The sequence below is a fragment of the Rhododendron vialii genome, chromosome 6a (assembly GCF_030253575.1).
Source record: "Rhododendron vialii isolate Sample 1 chromosome 6a, ASM3025357v1".
Lineage (NCBI taxonomy): Eukaryota > Viridiplantae > Streptophyta > Magnoliopsida > Ericales > Ericaceae > Rhododendron > Rhododendron vialii.
Window position 1 is genome coordinate 4,647,545 of NC_080562.1, and position 21,253 is coordinate 4,668,797.

Sequence of the window (21,253 nt, forward strand, 5' to 3'; positions counted from 1 at the left end):
AAATATGTCTTGTCTCTGCTACCACGTAAAAATAGAAATTAACACCAAATCAAAAGGGAATCCTTGCTAGTTTGCTTCCTGATTTGTGGTTTGAATGTGAATTGATATTGTAGTTCCTCCCACGATGATGATGATTATTTGGAACTACATCCAAACAACGCACAGGGTTTATGTTACGGGACTGCCGAATGATATTAATTTGGATGCGGTTGTAGGCTTCAGTTCTTGTTTCTGGACTTTCGTTCCTGCGCCTATTATGCATGACTTGGCTGGAGTATGTACACATCAACTCTTCTTTTATCGGGAACACTGATATAACAAAATTGATTGCAAGTTGTGGGAGTCTTTTCCAAGATCGGAAAAATACCGAAGGTACGAAATCTATCGTCTATCGGCCATGAGCGGGGTTTTCTATTGTTTGTTAGATCATTCCTCCCTCTGTCTCTCGAAAGAACTGCCTGTTATCCATGAAAAATCTCCAAATGAGCCTTTCCTTCCCTTTTGTAGCCTTCCACCTCATCAATGAACGACTATGATCATTTTCATCCAATGGCTCATATTTTTCTTCCTTGACCCTCCTGAAAAATATCTTTTCCCTCTTCATGTATCCACAATATTCTACAAATATCCACAGAAGCCTAGCATATAGTCGAGTGTTTTATAGTCTTCTAGACTTGCATATAATGGAGTCTTTTTCTCTAGAACTCACCAGGATTAGAACTTAATTTTTGAAAGATTAAGATCCAAACTTGGATTGGTATTAGTGTAGATTCGCAAACAATCATTCTACCTCCACACCTAAACACATACCCATTTACACATTTCCACTCACAATAGAGATGGAGCCCATACATACTATGCACCCAGTGTGTGTGGGCCCCACTTCTATTGTGAATGAGAGTGTGCAAATAGATGTGTAAGTGGGTGTGGAGTTAGAATTTTCAATTTGCAAATGTGGAGTGCCAGCAAGGACAAAATCAGCCCTTATAGCTATTGTGTCAACCAATTGCAACAAACTAAATGTACTTCCAGCTTCTTTTAACGCCCAATTTGAGTTTACAGCTCTGAACTCTTGCCGCTTTAAGTTGTGTTCTCATCTTTTATGAAATTTTGTGGCTCATTTTTATTGTAATTTTTGTGACTCGTTTTATTTAGGGTGTACGGTACACTCTTTACAAATTTGGTGGTTCATTCTTTTGAATTTTTGTGGCTGGACATATGAATTTTGGAGTTGAGTTTTGTTCACCCTCCACTTAAGATGGTAAACATTACCCCTCCTTCGTATTGGTTGAAATTGTATGGATCCCATCATAAAGTGATGTCATGCTTACCAAAAGCGTATTGCATGACAAGCATGACATCACTTTGTGATGAGATCCACTCAATTTCAACCAATAAGAAGGAGGGTAATGTTCACATTCTTTTGAGGGTGAACAAATTTTTGTGGTGGTTTTTATTTTATGAATTTATATGGTTATTTTTACAAATTTTGTAGTGGCCTGTTTATAAATTTTGTGATAAAAACGACGGTACCTGTTGGTTTCTCTGCTACCTTTTCTGTGATTAGTTCTTATGTACCGACGTTTTGCCGGCCTGCATTTGCAGTAGGTGCCAATATCTAGGATTAGGTAGTTTTGGTTCTCTCCTAATTTTTTGATGATTTCTGTATTACTTTCGGGCTTTGAATGATACATGATGGCATTAACTATTTCAAAAAAAAAAATGTGATCAAGTTATAAATTTTTGTGGTGTTGTTTATGATTTCTGTTATCCAACATATATAATTTTTTCTAGCGTGTATTAAATACGGGATTTTATGTTGATTTATGAATTTTTATGATTCAAAATACAAAAATACGTAACGTACACCAATTTTAAGCGGTGTTTATGCTAAAAATAAGAGGGTAGGCTCGCATTGACCGTTTCCAAAGATCTGTTATCTTATCTAACAATCGATCTGTCATGATAATACTCATACTTAATTGTAACTTAAGAAAACGTATAAAATTAAAAGTACTGACATATGTCTCTATAACTATCAATTTATCATATCATAATATAAGGCTATTGAAGACAGGCGTGCTTTTTTTACTTGTGCTGACGCCGCGACGGCTGGCCCCAAAGAAAAAATTATTGGGTGATCTTGGGGCACCTCCGATCCATGTGGTGCCTCAACATCTTTATTCATCACGTAATTTTGTGCTGTCTAAACTAAAGTATATGGACCCACAGAAATGTATGATGGATAAAAGTGTTGGATAAGAGCGTTGGACCCTACCACGTCCCGGTGTCCTAAGATCACTGAATAATTATTTGGCCCCTACGGCACGAACGGAGTTCGATTTTCTTCAACTACCTAAAAAGTAGGAGAACTCTATTCAAATTTGATCGAGATCTCTTTAACACCTTTTTTTTTTTTCAATAGATAGAACAGATCACTTTTACATCAGATAGAAAGTACATAGTACAAACTCAGGACACTACATTAATAGTGAGAGTCCACGAGACAATCAAGCCCAACAACTTAACCAATATAAGATAAGAAATAAGCCTATTATAGGATAGAAACAAAAAAAGAAAAAAACCTTTAAAAGAAAAACACTCACACGCAGGTGGAAAAACTCGAATTCTTAACCTTTTAGTGAGATGCAAGATTTTTGACCAATTGAGTTGTCAATTAGTTTTGATTATACTACCCCGAACAAATGCTTGCAATCCATTTTAATGCAAGTAGAACTTATTCTAACACTTCATCGTTCCCCAAATCGATCCCTTTAAATTTCACTAAAAAGCGACCCAACCCAAATTATTATTATTGGTTTCAAACCCAATTACAATAGGAGTCAAGTTGACTTCTATAGTAAAACAATCAGAACATGATCGATTGCAGGGCACTCCAATCACCTTCCAACAAAAGAAGAAAAAAAAACCTCTACGTACCAACTACAACAAGAAGAACCCTATTGAACAATGACCACTGCTAGTGCAGTTGGTTGTCTCATTTTCCCCTTCCGTGGAGACCTCAGTTTGAGTCCCATGAGGGGCGGGCTTTGGGAGGCCAGAACTATAGATAGTTTCTGGATCTCCCTGTGCTAACTCTAACACCAAACTAAGTCACTAACTCTCGTTAATATTGATCGGAAAAAATGACCCAATTTTGGGATTCTTAATTCTTGGTCCTATTCTATCGAGATCATCAGAAATTAGTCGTAGTTTCTTTAAAAGGTTAATTTTTGTCCTATATGCAAAATAAAAACACAACTACCCTTTTTCTCTTCTAATTATAGTAATTTTTTAGACCATTCTCTCTTCTAATCTCCTCTCTCCAATCAAATTCATTTTTTATCAATCAATAAGATAGATCATTTACATCATATATATAAAGTACAAAGTATAACTCGGGACACTATATCAATTATATCAATTATGAGAGATTACGAGCCAACCAAACCTAAACAACTTAACCAATACGTACAAGAAATAAGCTCATTATAGGGTAAAACAAAAAAAGGGAAAAACTCATCTAAGCGAAGAGCACCCACACGCAAGTGGAAAGATTCGAACTCCTGACCTCTTAATAAAATGTAAGAGTCCTGATTAACTGAGTTAGCCCTATTAGTTCAGTCAAATCCATTTATCGATTACAAATTAGTAGTAGTTTTATGGATCGGGAGGTGTGTGGAGAGGGTGGTGGTGAACGTGGACTTAGAAAGCAAACACAAAATATGGGTAATTTTGATCTCATACACTATGTCAATTTTTCATGGTATGCTGCCTGATAATTTAGACAGAAAAACAAACATTCTTGCTCCAGCCGGGGGTGTCTATATCTAATAATGAAGTAGAAGGGGTATAACTGTGTAAGTTGAAGTACAAGAGGTGATAGTACAATTTGACAATTTTAGCACCAGTACAGAAGTCCTAGAAGTGCAGTGGGTGTTGCTGCCAACCGAGGTGCTTGGCAGCCATGCCGAGCACCCCATCCAGCCGTCCATCTCGGCAATGGACAGCTCGGATCTCGCATATAAGTTCCACAACATATAATGCAAGGACATATTTTCTGCAAATTGAAGCCATTAACTTCACGCATTCATTTTTAGAAAACCCTCCAACCATGCCCTTCGGAGTCTCGCATTCTTCACCATAAATGCCTTTGCAACCTTTTCATTCTCAACCAAGTGGTCAAATGCTAATGCAAGTATCGGTTCATCAAAACCTTCTGTCTTCATAACTTCCTCATAGAGGTCATTCACATTAAGTCGATCATCGGTAAGTTTCTTGATTGCTAAAGCAACTTCTTCAAGTTGTGTCGATAACTTGTCGTAACGCTCATCTTCGTCACGACTACTCTTCGGGTGAGATCTTGCTTGAGCTGGAACCTCACTTGGTGAAGCTGTGTCTTTCCCTTTTGATACCTCTTCAAAATCAGTCGAGTCTGATTCAGCAACGGTTTCTTCAACTATATCATCAAAAAGACTTTGCAAATTATAGCCTACGCAAATAATCAAACAGTATGTGGCTACAAAACGATGAGACTTGAATATGCCATGTTTTGCTTTCAAAGGATATCCAACCACATCGTAAGAATCAGCCAAACCAATGCCAATAGAAAGAATGTAGTGTTTTACACAGCTTCAACTGACTACACACATCCAAGCTAAACAGAAGATCGACTTCCACAAAATTTAACGCCTAGCTCGAATTCTTGCATGGAAAGTGAATAGTTATGAGTTCGATGTTCATTCTAGGTCTATAAACTACAACAAACCAAACATTTTTGAGAGCAAAAATTGGAACAAATCCACATATGAGACCACTTTCCTAAACTCTAAAAGGACTTAAAAAGCAAAAAAGGAGGAATCTATGTAGCTCAAGTTCAGAAATCACACCCTCCAAAATCGAAATCAAATGATTTGTAGATCGGAAGTTAATATCAGAAATGAAATTACTCTTCATGAGAGAGAGAGAGAGAGAGAGAGAGAGAGAGAGAGAGAGAGAGAGAGAGAGTACCTGTGTGTCAGAGTTTGAGTCGGGGTCTCCCAGAAAATGTTTTCCGGATTTAAATTCTGGAAATCCTATAGCCTAACACGATTGATTGATTTCCGTAGACTGGGGAAAAGATTTTAGGTTGATTTCTGTTTTCCTTTCTACCAAATGCCGGAAAATATTTTCCAAGAAAAGAGTTTTTCCAGAAAACATTTTCCGCCCAAAACTACAATACAATCTTATGGCAAAACAATACAATCTTATGGCAAAACCCCCATTGTATCCACTAACATTTCTTGTGGATGATCCCATCTATCTCCAGAGAAAATTAGGGCATTCTCTTCTACAAAATTAGGGCATTCTCTTCTACAAATTGAGCTGGAAAATGATCCCATCTATCTTAAGAGAAACAATAGGGATTCTCTTCTACAATTCAGAAAATACATGTACAGATACATGACACACTAGGCATTATATCACATTTAGCACAAGAGAATCTATACAAATAAAGCTATTACAAAAAGAGAAACAAAAACAACAATCCAACTATACTAGTACTTACCTTTTGCAATAGGCTCTGCCGGCTTCTGAAGCACCGTCGGAAAAATTCTCTCCGGCAACCTGGGTGTCAGAGCCCAACCATTCTGCCTTACGGCATGGATAGCATTAACGGCAAATCTAGCAGCATAAATGGTGGCCCCCAAACTTGGCGAGCTTCCGCTGCCTTTAGCCAATGCATCTTGCAACCTTTTTTCCTCTTTACTAAGAGACACTTCCATCTTCTTTTTGCAATATCGTTGCCATTTTGCTTGTATGAAACAAGCCGCCCAAGTCCTCCACTGCAGCGAGTAATATCTAAAAGTATCGCGGAGCTGCTTGTGGTATAACCGCCTGAATTCAGAGGCGACAACCTTCAAATCGTCCACCTTTAGGACACATGCTTCCACTTCTGAGAGGGCTTGAACCGTTCTGGTTGAGATTGGGAGGTTAGTTGAGGAACGGGGAGCTATAGACCAAACAAGAAGCTCTTCTCCACAAAAGCCTCCTCGTTTGAGATATTCCATGTTAAAGAACCCAATCCTTCCACCATTAGTGGTCGAAGAAGCTAATTTCCCGTCCATTACGAAGAGCATCTCATCAACTGGGTCCCCCTCCCGCACGATGAAGCTACCTTCCGTGTAGAGAACCTGTTCTAGACGGCCACACAAAGAATCCAACAGTTGTTCATCCGTGCTTTCAAAAAATGGCACCTGATAGATAATTCCAGAAGACTAGATAAGATTTAATCACAGTCTAATAATCCTTCTAAGAATCAAATATGGTCACCGGAAGTGGCCTTGGAACAATAAGCAAAAAAAGTATAATAGGCAGTACAGTATGGCAGCATCCATTAGATAAAGCCTTCAAACCTTCGCATTCGTATCTTCATTTGGGTTCTTTAAACTATAATTGATAGAAGTCAAGAATGTAATAGAGAATATACAGGCCCATTTGAAATCACCAATGAGACAACTGGGAACAGAAAAGGGAAAACAATAGTACTCCCTCTGTTCCTTTTTTAGAGTCCAGTACTTCATTTTGGGCTTTCCCTTAATAAGTGTCCATTTTGTAAAGTTAGCGGGTAAAAAATGGTACATTTTCCATTTTGCCCCCAAAAGTAGATTCAATTTTGAAAAATTAGTGAGTAAAAGTGTAATGATGATGTCTCCATAGAGTGTAAGTAGGGAAAATAGAGGTAAAAGTTGATATGAAAAGTGTAATGATGATGTTTTTTTAATAAATTGGAGTTACGAAGCTGGACATTTAAAAAGGGACGGAGAGAGTAAAAGTTAACCAGAAAATTTCATCTACTAAATTTGAACTTGAGATCTCTTGAGACAGTATATGCAAGGCAGGTCAGCGGTCAAGGCGGTAAACAATGGAACTTGGATAAGTACTGTTACACCATTCACATGCCCTAAATGGAGGAATTACATTGTGCAAAAGCAAAAGAACTCACTCTCATAAGCCAACCCAAACCAAGATGGCGCTTTATGTCCCTCCTGAGATCCTTTGGAAGATTACGGATCAAATTCTCTTCATCAACACCTCTAGTTTCCCACCATTTGTACTGTTCATATCGTTTGATTCGCTCCCTCAGATTTGCAGGGAGCAAACGAGTTGACATCCATTGTTCTACGTCTCGCATTTTGACTCTCCACTCCTCCAATCTCGTTGTTGTGGACTGCAGCAGATACTTCTGTTACACCAAAAGGAATTAGATGCTGAAGATTTTACTAAGTAGACCCCAATGAGGATGGTCTTTGAGCACGTAGACCATGAAATATAACAGCAAATTTATCCTAACACTCACTTGAACGTAGGGCTACAAATGAACCGAGCCGTTCGCGAATTGTTCGGAGCTCGGCTCGGTAAAGGAACCAAACCCAAGCCTTATCTTTTAGTTCGTTCCATGAACGAGCTGAGCCCAAACCTAAGAGTATTCAGTTCGATTAGGATCGTGAACTTGGGATCAAAACATATATAATAATTTTTTGAATGACTATTCATAAATACTATTCTAGCCGGGTATATATACTATATGCATTGTTATAGAGATATAATATAAGGTTTCTGTTCATCATGTTCTTGAAGGATTTTATTATTTTAATTTTTGGCTTGTGTTAGGGAATATTGATATATTGCAATGAAATCAAAATTATCAAACTCGAGCTTGAATTCTGCTCGTTTGAGTTTAACAAGCTCAAAAAAATTTAAATGAGCCAAATCAACCCGAGCGTGAGCTTCGAAAATTTTAGATGAGCCAAACTCCAGCTCAACTGTTCAAGCTCGAACCGAACTCGAGCTGGACCAATATTTTATCGCACCGAGCCGAGCCGAGCCTGACAGGGTTCAGACCGATTCAGCTTGTTTGCAACCCTACTTTAACATGCAATGACAGTACTGTATAGCAATCCCATGTTGCACAGTAACACATGACTGCTGTTTTCTGAACAATATCAGGAAGAGAGCTGCATTAGCGATGTTGATAACACTGGGAAAAAGGGAACCCCCTATCTACCCATCACTGCTCAGCACCATTTTTAAAAAACAACTGGTCAAGTAGAAACTTCAGTTCAAAAGTTATGGAACCGTCAATTAAGAAACATCATTCTGGTGTCCCAAAGACATTATCAAGGGCAGTTTCTTCGAACCATTATAATGGTTTAGAGTTAAAAGAAAAACATTTTCTTCAGCATTTGGAGAATATGTGATCCCGTTTTCATCAAGACTAAAATGTTTGGTCTAAACAATCCGTTGTTAGCTAATGTGCCTTATGACTACTAGGCACTGTTAATTTAGCTGCCACAGATTCTCGTGCTCACATTAACAGACGAAGAGCAATGATAAAAGAATGTCCAAAACTAACCTGCATATTTCCGATGAGAAGTGAAAATAATACCAAGCCAGAGATGGAAATGAACACTGCAAAGAAAATTTCCCAGAAAAAGGTACTTGTCTTGAGGTTTTGACCAAGAGAACTGCAAAATTTGCCAATTTACAAATTATCAAATGTTAACTTCTGGTAACAATAATGCCACTCTTCCCATTAACAGTCAGTGGCGGAAGTGTATAGGGGCTGCCTTTTAAACTATGAATTTTATGATTTTGATAAGCATTACATGTTCTGACTTACAAATTTAGGAATTGAAGATTGTGTTTGTGAAATTTTTGAACATTGCTATTAAAGGAGTCCACTACTTTGAGGTTTGATTTATTTATTTTTTTACTTGGGCCCCTCCCAAATGTAAATCCTAGCCTCACCATTGTGAACAGTATACATTGTACATCTATCAACTGGAAAGTTATCTCTTATTAAAAAAAAACTGGAAAGTTTTATGTCCTGTCAAATAGGAAAAGACCAACAATATAATTGATGCTGAAATTAAGAAAAACAGAAGCACCCGCTAAGCCATCATGGAAAATGTTGGAGTTTGTCCCACATTGGTTAAATTATCTTCTCCAAAACTAGTATAAGAGCCTGGGCGGCTACTCCACTCATTGCCAGTTGGTTTCGAGTTGGATGCTTTAACATGGTATCAAAGCTAGGGTTTCGGAGAATTTGTTCCCCCTTGTTTGTGCCATAAGTGCACCGTTGTTTGTTGTGATCCACGTGTTATGAATCCTTTGTTTACCTCTCCATGTGCGAGTCGGGAGTCGCACGTGCGGGGGAGTGTTGGAGTTTGTTCCACAGTGGTTAAATTATCTTCTCCAAAACTAGTATATGAGCCTGGGTGGCCTCTCCACTCATTGCCAATTGGTTTTGAATTGGATGCTTTAATAGAAAACATTCTTCAAAATAACCTAGCGTGTAAGTGCCACTACAATAAAATCATCAGGGCTCTCTCTCTCTCTCTCTCTCTCTCTCTCTCTCTCTCTCTCTCTCTCTCTCTCACACACACACACACACACACACACACAGGGGCACACAGAGAGAGACGGGTAGGCAAGCATGCAGACAGACAGCGAGACTCTGTTCCTGTACTAATTTGTGACACAACTTTATCCGCAAGGGTAAATAAGAAATGGCTCTGAGAAGCCAATAACCAATATTAAATCATGAAAAGGAAAAAAAATCCAGAAAACAGGACTCCAGTGTTTACCGCAACTAGTTCAAATTCACCCATAGTTGAAGGGGTGAGGAAGGTGTGGATTGGAGACAAACTCATAGTGAATTTGACATTAAAAAAATGTCAATGTTAAAATATTTTTGTTTCCTATTACTTAACCTATTTAAAGCAACATGATCAGGATCTGGTCAGCGAATTTCTCTTCAACCATAAACATCTAGCTGTAACAAGCGAAAAGAAAGCTCTAGCTTCGCAGACAGTGAACAGCCAGCAAACATGTTTACATGACAAAACTACTGTGTATGCTACAGCATAATATTTGAATTTCTTGGCATTCTTCGATAACTTGTAATACTCAAAGTATACTTGTAGCTGAATATTTTGTAAGGTAGCCCAACCTATTTGTTGATGCAAAATTCTAACAGAGATGAATATGATCAAAATAGAGGTCTCATCTGTACTTACCTCAGATTTTGCAGGCCCCACCAAAAGCAGTAAAAGAACTTCTCTGGATAATTTATTGATCCTACAACACCGGACTGAAGTGCATCGAGGAAGATTCCAAAATCAAAAAGAGCAGCATTTGGTGTCTGTATGGGGCAGGACTCATTCAGAAATACTAAAAACCCTGGACTATGATCACAATACACTGAAGAGTTTACACACTCAGTCTGATTTCCACAGGCTTTCTTCCAGCACGTAGTTTCTCGTTCTATAGAAAGCAAGTACCAAAATGCTCCCAGTACCTAATAGATATCGGATCCTTGAATGATCAGAAAGGCTGGTGAAACCTGAGAGTAGAAAGAATAGAAGTCCATGTACATAGGTTTTTATTGGTAATGTATAGCCATAGAAACTTTATGGTACACAGCAAACTTAACGGGTCAGATGGATTCATTCGAACTTTCAACACCAAGAAGATCCACACAAAGTCTAATAGATTTATATTTTGATCAAGCTTAAAGTCTACAAAATTCCGACAGTAAAAATGTAAGATCAATTTTTGTGAGGAAACTTACATGACTGGCAAGCATGTAGAGAAAGAGATTAAATGCAGCTCCAGACCAAGCAGTTTCAGTGAACATACCAGAAGTTATGGTTGCTTCTTTGTACAAAGGATGTACACGAAGAATCCTAGGTACAAATTGGAATAAAACAACAAACTTCAACAAGTTCTTTGTATTCAAAGATTTTGACCCTCCCATGCATGGAATGATGGATAAAACAACCACCTGGACACATTACAATAGAGACAGAAATCAAAACGTAAAGTGACGTGTTGTCCATTAACTTTTCTTCCAACTTGGAAATATTGTACAGAACAAAATAATACAAAAGCATCGTCCCTAGAAACTGAATTTGCAGTAATTTACTTCCTCAAGTTCAAGATAGTGATGATTAAAAAGAACAACTAATCATTGCCAAGTTCAAGAGGTCCATAGAACATATGACCAATACCAAAAAGCAGCAGAACTTTGGTATCATAGGACGAAACTGAATTTTCCTATTGAAGGCTTGGTTATGACACAAATTCCCAGTGCATGAGAGGTCATGCACCAGGATGGAAGGTCTAATTTATCCATTGTAGAGTGATGTGTGTATAGGTCAAAGACTCTAAAGTAAAAACTAATAGTACTCCTTGGCAGGGGTTCAGAGCAACGCGGTGCACCCTATTCCTGAATCAGATAGTAGTACCCTGCTCTGGAACAAGCCATAATTGCTCCGGCAACAGGATCACAATTATCTTTTCTCGAAATGATCACTATAGAACAATAGGGAAACACATTTTGGCAGCATGAAATGTCTCGTACCTGTGGCAGAGGAAGAACTGCAAGAATGTCAATGAAGAAGTACGAGCACAAATATCTCCTTGCAATTTTCGAAGCATCAATTACCAACTCACCTCTTCCATATACTTCAGAAGAGGGAGCAATAAAACCAGTGTGGAAATGAAAGATCATATGAATCATATAAAATATGTCAGAAAAGGAACGCACAACAATTGCCACAGTCTGCAGCTTTTTGTCCAACCCAAGACATTTCTTGTCATCAACAATCACAGGAATGTAAAAGAACAAAAGATCGAGAGAAGCTGCAAGCGCACACACGACCATACAAATATTTTATTCCACTTCTGAAGAAATGGACTTCGGGGGTCAAGGATTTTCTTCCTCGAGGCCAAGATATTTCCCACAATTCTTGAACAACATGAATCCAATGACCTTTTTAAGCTTCTCATCCTTTCAGAACTGCAATCCTAGCTTCTTCAAAACTTATCAAGCCTGAATTTAAATGTGGCTCCAACAATCCCCAAATGAACTCCTTGTTCTCTAGGGATTACTCCTCCGTCTTTTTTTCTGTTTTGAAGTCCTGAAACTTGAAGATAGACTAGTCAAAGATCAATGCCTAGCTATTTCAACTTACTGAGCAGTACTAAAACTGAGAGTAGCAGAGCATTGAAAACATCAACTCCAAAAAAAGAAGTAAAATACGATCTATGGCAAACAAAACCCCCCACAAGCTTATTGGAATACCTCGACAACATAAAGCTTAAGGAGAAAATCGACAAAACTACTATCTGATTGAAGAAATAAATGGATACATGATTCTTGATATAGCCCCGTTTACGCTAGTGATTAACTTATGCAACACAAATTATTCATTACCATGAACAACATGCAAAATTAACCCAATTTGTGAACCAAAAACATTAGTTAAAACACGACCAACACAACTTAGTTGTTCGCACTAATGAATAAGTTATTCATCAGCATGAACAATATGCAAAATTGACACAACTTATTCACCAAAAGCATTAGCGTGAACACCCAGCTCTCCGTGACAAAAGAAATACCTCTACTGTAAGGTCCAAACATAGGAAAACTGTAATGCGTACATGTATTAACATAGGAGAGACAAGCATCCAATCTAAAGACTATTGAACATGGTAAATACAAGGTACAAAACATTTTTTTTTCTAGAAAACAGAAGGCAGAAAAAACTACCTCACAAGCTTCTCTCAGTGTATATATGACGGTGTCCAAAATAGATGGTCCATCTTTGAGGTACTCTTCAAAACTGGGAAGTTCTTTAGGTACTAAACTGCTACCAGTAGATCATCCACAGACTGCTGAATGTCAATCCCTGTACAAAAATGCAACAGTTTTCCATAAGGAAACCAATGATAACCTTAAGCATCTATTCACCAAAAATATTATGGTAACAAGAAGAACTTACTTCTACATTTTTCTTTAGGGTAAGGTATTATCTCGAATTAGATTTTTGACTGAACCATCCAGTCTGCAATTTTAGGCCCATCGATTTGTATCATCCCCCTATGATGGGCCCCAATATTGCGGACCAGATGTCCAGTCAAAAAGGAAGGTTTGGATTTTGAGGAAGGTTTTGGGGTAATAAGTAGAGAGATAGATAGGGAAAAGAGAGTAATAATTAACTTAGTGTGGACCGTGCGCGAAAAAAGGGGTTGGGTCTAAAGTCCCAAAACGAACACAGAAAGAATCCCAGTTTGTTAGACAATACATAATTCCTCATTGAAACCACACATGCACACGCACAAATAAACAAGCAACGCAATTTAGAGCAAAGAACCTTCCTAGGGGAAAATTCAATCAGAGAGTGGTATAAAAAAAAACGAATAGTTCACAACTGACAAAGCCTTCTTCATTCCGGTCATCAAGAGTGCGTAACTAATCAAACAAGGGGGCCATTCCATGTAGAATTTCAGTATTTCACTATACATCTCTTGTTATCGTGTAGACTATATCTTGCAATTCACAATTGATGGCAATTCGACTACGACGGATTAAATGTACAAAAGTCTCAAAAACCACACCTAAAGGCTAAAACAAATGATAAAACGTGTTAAAACATCCAACTCAAAACCAATTGGCAATGAGTGGAGACGCTGCCCAGGCATACATACGACAACGATCAATGATCAACAACAAACAAAGGGAGAATCAACCACCAACTACATAGAGTATTGTCCAAAAGACTCCGAAAGCTTAACTTTGATACCATGTTAATACATCTAACTCAAAACTAATTGGCAATGAGTAGAGAGGCTTCTCAGGCTCATATACGAGTTTTGAAAGTGATTATTAACGAATGTGGGACAAGCTATAACAAAACGTATCAGAACTAACAAAGGCTTCAAATATTGAGATCGATTGAACAGATAGAAACTCAACTTAAGATACTCATAAAATAAGATTAGGATAATGTTTCATAATGTCAGTACCGAATGATAAAGCAACAGACGCACAATTGTAATCGAAGATTGATCGGCCCCAAGGTTAGTCCGGTTGATTTTGCTCTCCACACAATTGATCGGGTTCAATTCCTGGGTGAGGCCACAAGAAAGTAATAATAAGTATTTTTTGAATTGCCTACTTCCGGCCCCATCAGGGAACGGTATTATTTGAGGTGGTATTATTTAAGGTGCGTGTAAGCTTGACTATCGCAAAAAAAAAAAAAAAAAGATTGATCATACCACCAACTATGCTGCAACTTCGAGTATATGATTTCTGTGAGCGGGGGTGTGACGATAGGAAAGCTTTTAAAGAGGGTAGACATGGAGGGAAATTTCGAGGAAGATTGATCTAGTCTGATTTCCAGGAAGCTTTTCTTGAGAGAGAGAGAGAGAGAGGTGGCCTGGTGGGGTTAGCGAGGGAATGTGAAGGGGCGGCTTTACTGGATTTCAGGGGTTCAAGCGAACACTGATTCAAAAAATATACTAAAAATTTCGTACTTCTATATATAATTACAAATTTTTTAAATATTATCAGTACTGAACCATTCATACATAGTGAAGTCACAGGCTTGTGAAGTACTATAACTCAAGGAAAAAAAAACTAAGCCCAATAAAATTTCATCCAAGTGTAAATATGTTTATTTCGGAGGGAGGGGGGTTGCTGCACCCCATTTTGGGGTCCACCCCGGTCTCGCTCCGATAATCTGAATCGTTCACTTTGTAGAGCCCGTCGAGTAGAACGACTATGCATAAAATCAGATTAATTGGATATTATTAAGTACGTGATCGGAATCTTTTTATCTTAAAAAGAATGGATCCGAAACACTGGATCAAATCCACTCTAACCCATGGAATGAGAGTTATATGGGCTCCGATCAGGTACTTAATGATATCCAATTAAGCTGATTTTTTGCATAGTTGTTCTACTCGACAAGCTCTACAAAGTGAATGATTCAGATTATCGGAGCGAGACCGGGGTGGGCCTCAAAATTGGGACAGTAGCACGCTGCTGTCCCCTTGGGGACAGCAACCCCCCGCGTCCGTTTATTTCATAGCTTTGTATTCAAAAAAAATTCTTTGTATTTCTATCACTGCTGAACAAAAATTTTAGAGTCGTCACTGATTGTGACATGAAAATCATGAGCCCAAATTGATCATTCATAGCGTACATTACTTTAGAGTGTCTAACGATAATTATTCATGTGAAAAAACTATATCAATTGGATATTTGTAAGGATAAAGGAGTATTTGAAAACATTTCTCATGGACACATTATCGAGTTATTTATATACTTCTAAGGAAAACAAATGAATGCGATTATATGATTATCTCTATCTCTATTATAAAACAGAAGGATGTGGAGACAAATTGTTAGAACAGTTTAGATTCATTTGATTCAAAGGCTGTAGTGCATACTCCCACTTTCCGGTTAAGTGCCCATAGTTTATACCTAAATCACACAACTGTCATCCCTTTCCAACCGGGATGCGTAGTGCCGTAGGTACGGGCTAACGCTAGTCTCTATTATAAAACACAATGGTGTGGGGACAATTTGTTGTAATGGTTGAGATTGAATTGATCCAATGGTTGACGTGAAATTTTCCTTTTATCAAAATTGTCCAGCCTTTTTTGTTTAATTACAGAATTGCCAGCAATCAAAATTACACCCACTTTCAAATTTGAAACCCTACTGCAGAAGAGTTCTCCTTCTCTCTCTTTGATTCCACACAAACACTGCCTCACCCAAACCATCTCTCTTCTTCTCATGTGCCATTTTCTCTTTCACCGTCCTCCACCACTCACGACAACACTGACCCGCCTTTCAAGCTCTCCACAATCGAGACCCCCTCGCCCCTCTTTACCTTTTGCTCATGGTTCAAATATAGAGGAAGGGTACAAATCAATTTCAATCGGAGTGGGTAGTGCCGTAGGCACAGATAAATACTAGTTGACTATGTTGAATCACATCGTAGTAGTTTGTACTCCCTCCGTCCCTTTTTAAGTGTCCTGCTTCGTAATTCCAACTTATTAAAAAGACATCATCATTATACCTTTCACGTCAACTTTTTCCTCCATTTTTCATACTTACCCATCATCATTACACTTTTACTCACTTACTTTTTAAAATGGAATCTACTTTTAGGGACAAAATAGACAATTCACCAACTTTTACCCACTAACTTTACAAAATGGACACTTATTAAGGGACAGCCCAAAATGAAATATCGGAATATAAATAAGGGACGGAGGGAGTACTAATTTGTCTACAGAGGAAGAAAAATTAAGCTCATCAAATATAAAATTGATTTTGACACTCATGCTTTAACTATTGACACTCCGCTTTGTGTCTTGATCATATGATATTACAAAACAAAATATAGAGTGCCACTAACTAAAACTGAAATACCAAAATCACATCTCCGCCAAATATTACACACCGCAAATCTTTTTTAAGTGTCCCCTGTTCACCCGTTTCTTCCTTTTTTGGGTTTATTTTCGTACAATCATTGACTCCTAGCCGTTGACTTTTTTGTCAAAATATAAAATAACTGCCAGGTGGCCTCATTGGACCATTTTTGGTATAGACAGGAATACATGACATGCTATAAAGCAGCAACAAAATCATCCATTCCCAAATCTACAATGTATTTGAATGGAAAATTGATTTTAGCACTCCAAAAATTGATGGAAAGGCTTTAAAACGATGTCGTTTTGTGTATCAACACAATTCAGTTTTGGGACCTCTCCATCAATTTTTAGAGTGCTAAAATTACAATCCAAAATTAATTTGATCATCCCCACCCCGTAGACAAAAATTGCAAAATATTTGGTCTTTTTCCAATAATAGAAGGTCAAGAAGAGACTTGTTCTTGGGGAGTCCTGGGGAGAGTAGATGACAAATTGCAAAATTTATATTGTTTTAGCAATCATCAAAGGTGAAGAAAATACTCGAAGTAGTACTGTGGGGGAAAGAATGAGAGTTCAGAACAACTCGCAATCCTCTAAGAGTTAAGCCCAACTCGTATATAGTGCTTATAATTCGGCATGTGTGTGGCACTATAAATCACATAAATGTAAGTGTATGATATATGATCCAATCGTACAACTTTTCATTCAGAATTATGGATTAAAATTCTGAATAAAAAGTATAAGATTGGATCGAACATTTACATTTACCCATTGAGCTTATTTTTGTAAGGGTGACGCAAAAAATATTTTAAAACTAATAAAATAATCAGATTATTTTTAGAGAACCAAAAGTGGGCCCCATAAAAATCTATGTAATACTAATATGTTTGGGTACATTAGGTAGTGTGAGTTGCTCTGGCAAAAAATATTTGGAAAAAAACAACTCAACGCTATGCGGGAAAGAAAAAAGGAAAATAATAACACAGAAGAAATGTAACGCCCCGAATTTTGGGTACGTTAAGAAGACAATTTATTGATAAAATCTATAACGCCCTGAATTTTGGGTACGTTAAAAGGACATTTTATTGATAACATCAAATGGAGTCTGGCTCTTATTACAACAAATACTCTTACAAGAGTTCAATATTTACACAATGAAGGGGGGTCCTACGGTTCCTAACTACAGCTCCTCAGCTCCTCAATTCTTGCCAGCTCCTCAGCTCCAAAGCCTCCACGGTGATTTGCTTACCCTGATCATCTACAAAATCTGACACATTATACCAGCGTCGCCACCGATATAATATGTCAGGGTCATCAAAAAGGCAACACCGTGAGCTACAAAGCTCAGCAGAGTAATCCCATACCCACTAACCCATAACTTATAACAAAACTATAATACAACATCAATTTTCACATGATACATATATACGCAGCTTAACAATGACACATCCACATTCATTAATCAACTATCGTTGGTGTCCAAGAGTTTCGTGTTTCTCCTACGCGACTCATCGTAGACCGTGTCAACATTTTCATTTACAAAACAATCTTTCAAAAACCATTTGTTTAACACAAAAACATTTGCATTGGCTCCGTACCGCGGATAACCAAGCTACACACCCAACCTTTTTAAAATCATTAGCATTGGCTCCGTACCGCGGATAATCAAGCCACACACTTTCAAAATCATTTGCATTGGCTCCGTACCGCGGATAACCAAGCTACGCACCCAACCTTGGTTCCGCCGTGCCGGGTTCCCAAGTATCCTCACAATGGTTCCGCCGCGCCGGATTCCCATTGGCACACAAAAATATTTGCATTGGCTCCGTACCGCGGATAACCAAGCATACACACCCAACCTTGATTCCGCCGCGCCGGGTTCCCAAGTATCCTCACAATGGTTCCGCCGCGCCGGGTTTTCATTGGCACACAAAAAAATATTTGTATTGGCTCCGTACCGCGGATAACCAAGCATACACACCCAACCTTGGTTCCGCCGCGCCGGGTTCCCAAGTATTCTCACAATGGTTCCGCCGCGCCGGGTTCCCATTGGCACACAAAAATATTTGCATTGGCTCCGTACCGCGGATAACCAAGCTACACACACCCTACCTCGGTTCCGCCGCGCCGGGTTCCCGAGTATCCTCACAATGGTTCCGCCGCGCCGGGTTCCCATTGGCACACAAAAATATTTGCATTGGCTCCGTACCGCGGATAACCAAGCTATACCTCACCATGGTTCCGCCGCTCCGGATTCCCATGGGAACGCACACATTTTAAAACCCTCGGTTCTGTCGCTCCGGGTTCCCGAGTATTCCCACAATGATTCCGCCGCTCCGGGTTCTCATTGGGTTTTTCCACACACCCCACACAATGGGCTACCACGTCCGGCCACATTGCGGTTTTCAAAACATTTCAAAAACCTTTTCACACGCACACAACTCACATAATGTCACCCAAAACCGGTCATTATGTTGTTTCAAAAATATTTCCTTCCTCGGAAAACATTTCTTTTATTAATCACACCCTAGGTGTCATGTTTCTACTTTCTCGGTTCTCGTGTCTCGTTTACATTCAAAGACTCCGCGGTAGGACATGAATCTTTCTAACAAGATCATCCAATTCTATATTACTTTAACACGCTCAATCACTACTTATAGCATAACGCCATATATACGGACGCCTTTGGAGTGTATCACTTATACTTTATTCAAAGCACAACGCCACATGTACGGACGTCTTTGGAGTGAAATCACTTATGCTTAATCACACCACAAGTAATACAAGCAATTCATATATGCATTAATCATCTTAAAGATCAAAATACAAATACTTATAAACAAACGATAAGTTCTATCTTAGTAATTCAAAACGACAACGTAAGTAAGTAATTAGGAAGTAAGTAAGGATTTCCTTACATATACGTTCAGTTAGGGTCAAGGGGTTCTACCTTACTTCTTGGCGGTAGTCGGCTACGGAAGGTTAGTCGGCTACGGAAAGTACGTCGGTGGTCGGGCGGAGTAACTTCCTACGGTGGTCTCCGGTAGCTTCGAAAGAGAAAGGTTTCTCTCGAAACTTCTACTTGACTATTACTACTACTATTTTTGGATCGAGAGGGTGGTCGAGTGGCGGTTTAGTGGCGGCATAGGTTGAGTTTCTTGAAGAACTCAAGAACTACTCAAGAACAAAGTAAGAACTAAAGAAAGAACATAATTTTTCTAGAGAGAGAAGTTGCTAGGTGAAGGTGTGAGTTGAATGAGAAACATGGGGTGCTATTTATAGGCAAAAATCTTGGGCTCTCCCTCCCTCTCATGGCCGGCCCTCTCTCTCTCTAAATCCTCCATGGATTTGCTCCATTAAGTCATCAAATCAACCTTTCAACCAAGTCATAGCTTGTCCAATCTAAATCTTAGGTGTAAGGCTATGTAATCAACTAAGATCTTAGGCTTTTTAGGTAGTCATAACCTAGGTTTAGCTTGTAGTCAAGGTCTAAGGCTAATAAAGGCTAGGATTATGTCATAAAGGTCCATCATAGGTTGTCATTAGGCATCAAAAGACTAAGGCCTAATATGGTAGCTTGCAAGGCTAGTTTAGTCCTTGGATTGAACTATGGGAGATTTGTTGGAAGGATAGGAGACAAGGGGTACAAGATTTGGTTACTAATCAATTGAAAGATGTACAATGGAGAGTTATGTTTGGTTAGGGAAAAGATTCTCCAAGGATTGGAAAGATCAATGAAAGATCAAGGGAATCAAGGTACACATCAAAATCTCTCTCTCTCTCCTATCTCTCTCTCTCTCTCGGCCTCTCTCTCCTCTCTCTCTCTCGGGTCTCTCTCTCTCTCTCTCGGCATTCTCTCTCTCTCTCTCTCTCTCTCTCTCCCTAGTACAACTACACACACACACACACACACACACACACACACATATATATATATATATATATATATATATATATATATATATATGTAACAAGAAAGAATAAGAAAGTACAAAGTACAAAGATTCACAAAATCAAATACCCAATAAAGAATTCCAATTAGGCACATGCTAAATAAATAAACTAGTGTACTAATGTACTCTAGGAAGATCAACTCCCCAATAAATTAATCCAATTGGGTACAAAACCCCAATACAAAATAATAAAAGGGTACTAAGGAAGACTTAGGCCTTAAAGGCTACAAGGCTACTAAGTACTTTCAAAATAAAATTTTGGTACTTCATCACATGGGTTTTAAGAAAAAAGACTAGTTTAATAAGCCCATGTACTTGGTGAAAGAATAACTCTATTACCCAATGGATAATAAATACCCTAACGGTTATCGTCCAATGGATAATAAGGTACGAGTACTTTAAATCATAATTTAAGTCTTTTAAAAGACTACATGTCCTTTTGAAATTTACCCATGTGTTTATATATATGTACTCTAGTCAAATATAATAAAAGAAAAGCTTTTGTCCAATGGGTAAAGATTTCCCTAACAATCTTTGTCCAATGGACAATAGTTATTATGGTACTTTTATTAGAAAAAATAATCAAAAGTACTTTTCAAAATAATTATAAATGTCATTTCTTTTAAAAGATCAAAGTACTTGTCAAATCTTTCAAAAACCCTTTTAATATAAAGAATTGGGTTTCTATTATCCACTGGATAATAGTTCCCCTAACATTTATTGTCCAATGGACAAAGAATAAAACCAAATTAATAAAAAGAAATAAACAAGAAATTCCTAGGGTTTGAAAAGTTTGACTAGTCACATCAACTTTATTGGAAGATTCTCTAGTCACATCGGTACTTTATTTGGTCAAAAGATTTTATTACCCAATGGTTACTAACTTCCCTAGCGGTTATTACCCAATGGATAATAGTTTCCCTTGCGGTTAATAACCATTGGACAAAAGAGTACAAGTACCTTTTATTAAAATAAAATTTTGAAAAGACTACATGTACTTTTATAATAAAAAGTTTATTATC

The 21,253-nt window shown here is 38.1% G+C and overlaps 1 pseudogene; it reads right to left on the bottom strand.

Moving 5' to 3' along the window:
• Window positions 1-3,726: 3,726 nt before the first annotated feature.
• LOC131331084 (cyclic nucleotide-gated ion channel 1-like) lies at window positions 3,727-14,291 on the bottom strand (annotated as a pseudogene).
• Between the last annotated feature and the right edge of the window lie 6,962 nt (window positions 14,292-21,253).